Consider the following 9,081-nt stretch of genomic DNA (forward strand, 5'->3'; position numbering starts at 1 on the left):
GGCCTAAATCTGCAACAAATAATAGCAAATCGTTAAAGATTATGCAAAAATTTATTGAAAATCCTCATTCGTCGGCTCGAAAAGCAGCACGAGAACTTAAAATTAGCCAAAGTTCAGCGATTCGAATATTAAAAAGTGAAAATTTTAAATAAATATTTTCCTGGAAGATGGATTGGCAGAGGTCAAATAGAATGGCCAGCAAGATCATCAGATTTGAAACCATCAAATTATTTTCTATGGGGGCTACTTAAAAAATATCATAAAGATGAAGATATCGATGATTTACAAAATAGAATTCGAGAATCAACACAAAATATCACTACGGAATCGTTAAGTAACACAACTGACTGGCACACTGTCAAAAAAAAAAAAAAAAATATTAAAATGAAATGTAATAAATAAGCTAACGTTATGTTTAATAAACAATATTTTTTTTTAAATAATTCATTCGATAATACCCATTTAATCAAATTTTTATAAATTTATTTGCGATTACAGTCCCTTAAATTACCAATGTAACTTTTTCAAAATCTAAATTTCGCCCCGCCGCCATTTTAGTTAAATACGTAGCAAATTTTTATTTATACCATTTTATTGCCTTAAAGATACCTTTAAAATGATGTATCACACAAAGAGTGTTACCATTTAAAATATTTGACTTCAAATATTTGAGTTACAACCCGTTGCCACTTCCCCAAAAAGAGGTTGAAATTTTATTTCTTCTCAAAAGGAAAAGTAGTTGAGCGATACCTTGGCCAGAAAGTTACAGTATTCTATTTGGAACGATTTTAAAGTTGTTGAGGTGTTTCCATACAATTAATTGCTCTGTATATCTGGGAAAGTAAAAGAAGAGTATTTACTTTCTCAGATGGGAAAATAAATAGTGCAAAATATCCGTACAATCATAACTATAAAAAAAATTTAGTTTTTTATTTTATTTTCTTAACCAAAAAAGATATTTTTTTTTTATATCTTTTTACGTATTAACAAAAATATTACAATAATAAATAAACAAAAAAATAAATAAAACCAGTCATTTGAATAAACAATTAATAGTTTATATTAATAAACAACTAATAGTTTATATTATTGACTGACTTTAAAAATTAAAGAATAATAAAATTTACATTGTAAATAATAAAATTTACAATTTACTTTACGACGAAAACCATTGACATTTTAAGACAAAAACCGCTCATTCTGTATGAATATAAATGTCAAAGGGTGGTATTTATTTGTTTTTTTAAATAATAATAATAATTTCGCTTTTTATTTTTACATTGCACGATAAATTATTACATTATTGCCCATAATGGTAAAAAAAATCTGCATATAAAGAAGCAACTCCTTTTTCTCTTTGCTAAATTTGATGAATAAAATAGTAACACGTCTATTATTAACTGAAGGAAAATGAAATTTGTTAAACTGCTTTGTATAGTTCAAGTCATTATTCTATTCAAAGGTATGAATACCAATAATTTTTTTTTTAAACCACTCAAATATTTACTATTAAAAATTTGTTATTTTTTGTAAAGAGAAATTTATTTTTACTGTCCAAAATATAAAATGAAACTTCAATTAACAAATGAAAATTCCTTTAATTGCATAAAAATCTGGGCTCTGCCCCCTGGATCTCGCTGTATTCATTAAATTCATGCTTGTGGGAATAATAATGATAAATACAAATTAAAGCCTCTACAATTCATAAAAACTACCAGTGTATAGTAATTTCTTCAGAGCAACAGTGCAGGACCCACTAATTGGTTTTTAGATTTCCCGTCGCGGCTCTGTTCGAGAAATACAAAATCAGAATTACAAACATAAATTGTCAAATCTCATAAAAATTGATTTAGTAGCTGTAAATAAAACGGCAAAAATAACATGATTTTTGTCTCACGAATACCAATAGATGTAGTTAATAGAGTTTTTTATCCTGTTTTCAAATATGTATTCGGAATTTCCCATCACCCACAGCTAACGTTTTTTCTTCTATCTGTTCACTGGTAAGTAAATGCTAATAGACCACTGTAAATAAAATGAAACCAAATGAGCTAACAAAAAGTATAGCGTTGCTACTGTTCTGTAGGTTCTGACGTGTATAGACATGTACAAACGAGATCTAGTGTAGCACACATTCATCAGAATGATGCCAGTAGTAAGATAGTAGTGAAGACGTCATTGTGAGTGCTTTGTGTGTCTGAATTATTGTGTACTACATATTTACAACTTTATTTCTTTTAATTAGTCGTTAGTTATAAAATTCCGAGAGTTTGTTTAAATCATCCTAACAATTTTTCTTATGTATGTGGTGAAGTGACGCTCAAGTCCCAGAGGCAAAACCTTACTCCATTACTAAAAAAGTGTTATGAACTTTATTTTGGGTGTAAAGTCGGGGACCAAGCAAGAGCCTGGGCCCCACATACATGTTGTTTATCGTGTTCTAAGCTCCTTTCTTCACGGAAACATGGCACACGCCACATGCCATTTGCTACGCCTATGATTTGGAGAGAACCCAAAGATCACTCTTCTGACTGTTATTTCTGCTTAATAAACAATAAAGGGGTTAACTCAAAATCAACATACAGTGGTGTACCGTAACTTGCAATCTGTAATGAGACCAGTTCCACCCTGCAAAGAATTGCCCATACAAAAGTGGAGGATTTTGTATGAACATGTGACATTAGATGAAGAGAGCCCAGATTCTTATGGAAGTAAGGAAGAAAAAGAAACAAATTCTAGTGATACAACTTTTGAATAAAGTTGTTCATCTGAGCCCCATTTACTGACTCAAGGAAATTTTAACGATCTCATACGAGAATTATAGTTACCCAAAAAAGTCTGAAATGCATGCTTTCCGGCTAAAAGGATGAAATCTTCTTCAAAAGAATATAAAGATATGTACTTATCGTAATCGTCATTCTGAATTTAAAAACTATTTTTCTGAAAAAAATGGCTTAGTGTTTTTAATGACATTTCTTCTCTTATGGAGACACTGTAATGAACATAACCCAACAGAATGGCGCTGGTTCACTGATTACGCTAAAGTTAGTTTAAACGCTGTGCTTCTGCATAATGGCAATAAATTCCCATTAGTACCTGTGGCTCACTGTGCTAGTAAGAAAGAAACATATGAAAACTTTAAATTTATATTGGAAAAGTTTCAATATGAAGTGTATGAATGGATTATTTCTGGTGATTTGAAGGTAATGCACTTATTTTTAGTTTGCAGCTTGGTTACACAAAGTATTGTTGTTTTTCGTGTAACTGGGATAGTAGGGACAGAATAAACCATTTCATTAGAAAAGAATGGCCTAAACACAAATCACTCATTCCTGAACAGAAAAATGACCAATTGTGTAATCCTAAAAATGTGTATCTACCTCCGTTACATATCAAACTAGGATTAATGAAGAATTTCGACAAGGCCATGGACAATAATACTGGTTTCATGTACTTAAAACAGAAATTTCCTAAAATTAGCTATGCAAAAATTAAAGAAGGAATATTTGCGAATCACAAATACGACTAATGCATGATGAAAAATTTGAGGAACTATTAAATCCACTGGAAAAAGCAGCTTGGCAAGCATTCAAAAATGTTACTCGAGCCTTTTGGGAAATCGAAAGGCGAAAAATTACCGTCATACTGTCAACGAACTTATAACATCTTATAAAAATTTAGGTTGTAATACGTCCTTAAAAGTACACTTCCTGCACTCGCACCTAAATTTCTTCCAGGAAAATCTTGCCACAGTGAGCGACGAGCACGAGTAACACTTTCATAAGGAGATTTCAGCTATAGAAAAGAGGTATAAAGGCAAATGGAACCCTAATATGCTGGTCGATTGTTGTTGGACCGTCAAGAGGGATGCTCCATAGGGGAATTATAGCAGGAAATCGTCATTTCTTACTTTCCAGACAAATCAAATGTTTGAATACTGTGTACTTAAGAATACAGAAAGTATTAAAATGTTTGAAATTATATATGCCTGTTTCTCGGAAACCTTGCGTGATGGTGAAAAACCCATATCATATTTCAATTCAGGAGAAAAAATACTATCAGAATCACATATTTTTCTTCCTGAGAAAAAAAAATTCTCTCTTGTTCCCCAGTATAATTTATGGTTTTTATCCCTTAAAATAATAAAAACCAAAAATTGATTATAGATATTTATCTGAAGAATATTTGCAAAACAAAATTGAGTGAATATCTCGTTTAGTACGGTTGGAAATGGGGAAAAGTTACAATCATTGTTTAAATTTTTTATCTTTCTTCATCCCTTTCAAGGTCGAATCTAAAAAAAATAAAAATTTGTTTTTAGATATTTATATGAAAATTGCACACACCAAAGATAAAGTTGATATTTTCATTTGATACCATGAAATTAAAAAAAAATTACCGGATTTCAAAAAAAAAATTCAAAATTAATTTTAACCCTTTAACCTCGGAATTTCAAAAAATCCTTCATTAACGTGCACTTACAGTGTATGTACATACTCACAAATTTTCATCAATTTATCTTCAGCAGTTTTGCTGGGCGTTGATGAATCAGTCGTCAGAAAAAATTTCTTTATAGGTACATATGCTTTATAGGTACATATGCTTTATGGCTATATTGTTTTTTCCCTGCCACCCGGAACCAGACTCCCAATTTAGCATGATCATGCCTATGTCCTTCCCGGCCTCTTATCACCCAGCAAATGGTACTCGGTCCTTTGTGCTTCACCTCTAACGGGGACACCCCCGAAGGGACGGCCCGTCCGGGACTCAGTCTTTTAACTCAGGGGCTCGAGAGTCCCCGCACTTCATCACCACCGCCCACCCGTGCAAGCACTGGCAAACGGCAACTCCGTACGGAGCTGTCCCTCACCTTCTCGCTTCCCCATATTTCATTTGCAGTGTTCCCGTCACAGTGTCGAAGTTCACCGAACTGCGTAACATCGTTCCAATGATGGTTCCCACCTCGAAATGTCCAGTTACGGCAGTACAGTCGTGGCATTCCTCGTCACACCGTGGGCACTTGAATATCAGTGTTCCGACGTGTCTAACTCCCAACAGTTGGGGCAGAAGGGGTCTTCAACACTTCTTCGTCCGCATACATATGAACGAAAGACCCCATGACCGGTCAGGAATTGTGTCAACCAGAATTCCGGTTCGCCAAACTATCTCCCTGCTCACGGGCAATAACGGCTATTTGACAAAATTAAACCGAACCAGTACTAGCTAGGTTAGAAAAAAGGTTTTACATATTCCCGCTGTGGGTGGATTTAGAATCGCATAACTCTAATACTTTTGAAAGGTAATACATCACTGAGTAATTTTGAAATGATATGATTATATTAATTTACGTATCCCGGAATTATTGCATCTTGAAAATAAAGAAGAAATTCGATACATTATAAAATTTTATTACAAAAAAAAGAAAGAAACATATCAGGCGCCAAATTTTGTGATATTTATGGACATGACGCAATATCAAATGTGAAACAAAGCCGATTCAAAATTATCAAATCTGGAAATTTTGATATCAACGATGTATCTCGCTCAGGCCGGCCAGTGACTGAAAAATTCAATAAAATCATGGAAAAAATTGGAAACATCAAACTTATACATCGCCAATAAAATTATTTTTAATCATTTGATTTAAATACAAAAATTACTCGATTTTGGGTACCCCATGGTTTAACAATGAAAAATTTAATAGCAAATTTCAGTTATTATTTTTAAATAACATATAGAAATAAATATGCTAACACAAAAGTGGTTATTATTTACAAATTTGGGGGGGTATTTTAAAAAATAATTAATCATAAATTCGTACGTTATCTAAAAATTAACCTTCAATCGGGCGTTGCATACGCCCAGCAGCGTATGCTGTTGGAATGAAAGATACGTATGTAACCATGATATTAATTTTGAAAGAAATCAATTGCGATGCTCACTTATGGCGTATCTGTAACGATCTCAAAGTTACTACTTTTCGTGCTCTGCAGGGTGGCTTGACAAAGTATAGCTTTTTCTTATGTTTGCGGGACAGTCGTGCAGCAAGTGAACATTATAGGTTAATGAATGGCCAAAAATAAACATTTTCACTCTTGGATTAAAAAAACATATTAAGTATATTCTTTAAAACAACCCTCAGAATAATATTTTCCCATCTTCAAATATAAAATTTGGATTGATAAGAATTTTGTTAAGCACTGAATAAAAAGAAGGATTTAAATATGTAAGACCTTTCCTCTCTAATTGAAATCAAATTAAAAGAAGGAATATTCAAAAGACCTCATGACAAAATTTATTAACACCATTAAATGTGGTCACTTACAATGTTTCATATAATTTAGCGATTTCTGAAGGGTGTATAACAAAGATTTGATGGGTGATGGAGAAAAACTAACTTCATTTTCAGATTCAGCGCCCAAAAAAAAAATTTTCTTACGGATGTTTCTGTTCCAAAAATATTTAACTAACTTGTGGAACAGTAAAATTATATCAAGTTACAACGAAAATTATTTTGGAAATTTTTTTTTTGTTTTACGAGGTAAGTATATCACAATTCATCTGTTCTTACAAGATGCCAACATTCAAATCCGGAAGTTACAAATTATCGAGTCTATTGAACATTTTTTAAATATTATTTTTTTAATTCTTATTCTCCTTCATGAAAATCAACAGCAGGAAAAAATACTTCTAAATTTAAAAAAAATATATTTAATCCTGAAAAGTTAAATGCTATTTCACCTACCCGTTCAGCTCAACATAATTAAAAATGTTATTTTATGAAGAATGCTACTGTGAGTTGTCATTGCAATAATTACACGTAAATAACTGATCGCTGAAAAATAAACGTAAGGAAAGGAAAACTATCTAAAGAGAAAATAACAAGTTCAAACAAAAGTAGAGATAAAATTATCTAAAATATTGTATAATAAGATTGCATTAGCATACAACAGCAAAAGATTTATACGCTCCTTCGAATTTTTGCGAGTCCCATTTAAAATTTATCTTACGTTTCTACTCCCCTAAACTTTCTAAACGTTTGATGGTATTTATTGATAGCATTACTGAACTTAAATGTAATATGAAAGTATTATTGTCGAAGTCCAATTTAGATTTGAATTGCCGATATATATATAATATAAACACAATTTTGTTTTTAAACATATCCTACTTTTAAATGGTTGTGCAAGGAGAGATTAAAAACTGTAACTGGATTCGTACCTTTAACTTAAAAGTTTGATTGAAAACATTAAATACAAACTGTCACTGAAAACTGAATAAAACCATAAATCTAGCTGCAGTGTAACCAAATTGTACAGTAAAAGATTTTTATAGGTCACATTGATTTTGAATATAATTACAAGTTCGATTGTTATAAGATAAATTTAAATAATTATTTATCTCGGTTATTTGTTTTGTGTCCTTATATTTTTATTCGAGGTAGTCCTTTGTCCGAGTTAATCAAACATTGAGCTTTTTTAGTTTAAAATAAAAATTTATCGAACAGAAGATTATGGTTAGATTGCTAACTAAATAATGTTTATGTTAATAAATTTTAACAATATTAATTTTGCTAAGCAATTATTTTTATTACGGTATGATTACTGATATATATATATATATATCAACACACACACACGCGCGCACACGCACGCACACACACACGCACAAACACACACACACATATATATATATATATATATATATATATATATGTTTTTTTCTCCAACCAGTTTTCCAGCTGAAGCCGAGTCTGAGTGTGTGTGAGCAAATGCAATTACCGCTACCGGCTTGCCACGCCTGACATAGCTGAAATGTAAGGGTAAACCGTAGTCTGGAACAGAATACTGGTCGACCACTCCTGAGACGCGTGGCTAATTGAAACTTAACCACCAAAGAACACCAGTGTCCACAGTCTAGCATTCAAATCCATATAAAATAAATTGCCTTTACAAGGGGTCAAACCTTACAACTCTCGACTTCGAAAATCGGCTGAATTTTCCGTTGACGAATTTAACTACTGGACTAACGCAGGGTTAGTCCAGTAGTTACCAAATTTATAGTTATATATAAATGTTATATAAATATATATTTTACTTTATTCGTAGTCTAATATGGAAATGCACGGACTGACAAAAACAGGAAAATTAAATGGTTGCTACAATGTTTTTATGTAACTTGCATAGATAAAAGATATGTTCTTGTTCAAGTAAGCTATAATTTTTATATTATGAAAAATTTATCAGTTCATAATTTTACATCACCAGAATTTTAATTAATTTACTTCCTTTATTTCCTTTTCCTTGCGACCACTACGGATCGCATTTGCATAGTTTTGACTTCTTTTTCTTTTCCCAAAAGTTTTCATTCTTTTGCTCTGCAGTTGTCGCCTTTCTTCCGTCCATCTATTCAGATTTATACCCTTCTTTTTCTTTCTCTATTGAAATTTAGACCCTCGAATCACTTTTCTAAATTTATGTCTGTCTTTACACATAAGGTTAGAAATGTTTATTGCTTTTAGATATATTTCTATTTCTTTAAACCGGTGTGTTTGTGGCTCTGTTTATGTCGAAATTAAATATTTATTTTTTCAATCTTTCGTTACTCATTCTGCATAAACTTTCATAAAACTATAATCTGTTTTTCGGTTTAATTCCCGTATTTTTTTTTATGTTTCTAAATTTCTTTTTCACTTTTCAATTTGTAAATTCCATCTTCATATTTTGATCCATAAGTGTTTCTTAAAATTCCTTTTTCTATTTTTGCACTTTCTTTTTTTGAAAAACTACAGATATTCTGCCCCGCAGTGGTTCCAGTAGGATTACTGTTTATAGTGCCTCAATTTGGAGTTACATGACAGGGATTTTTTATTGTAAATGTTATTGGTGAGATGATAGGCAGTTTATATTTTTTGTACTCTACCCTTCTTCCCATCATATTCGGTGTTATGATTTCTCACAAATATTTAAATCTTTGAACTCTAATTATTTCTCTGTGGACGGAAATTTTAAGGTTTTGAGCTCTTTGCCGTTGGAATACTAATTCATTTTTTCATAAGAAATTTGAAGACCCATTTTGCAT

This window comes from Lycorma delicatula, chromosome 4, assembly GCF_047948215.1.
Source record: "Lycorma delicatula isolate Av1 chromosome 4, ASM4794821v1, whole genome shotgun sequence".
Lineage (NCBI taxonomy): Eukaryota > Metazoa > Arthropoda > Insecta > Hemiptera > Fulgoridae > Lycorma > Lycorma delicatula.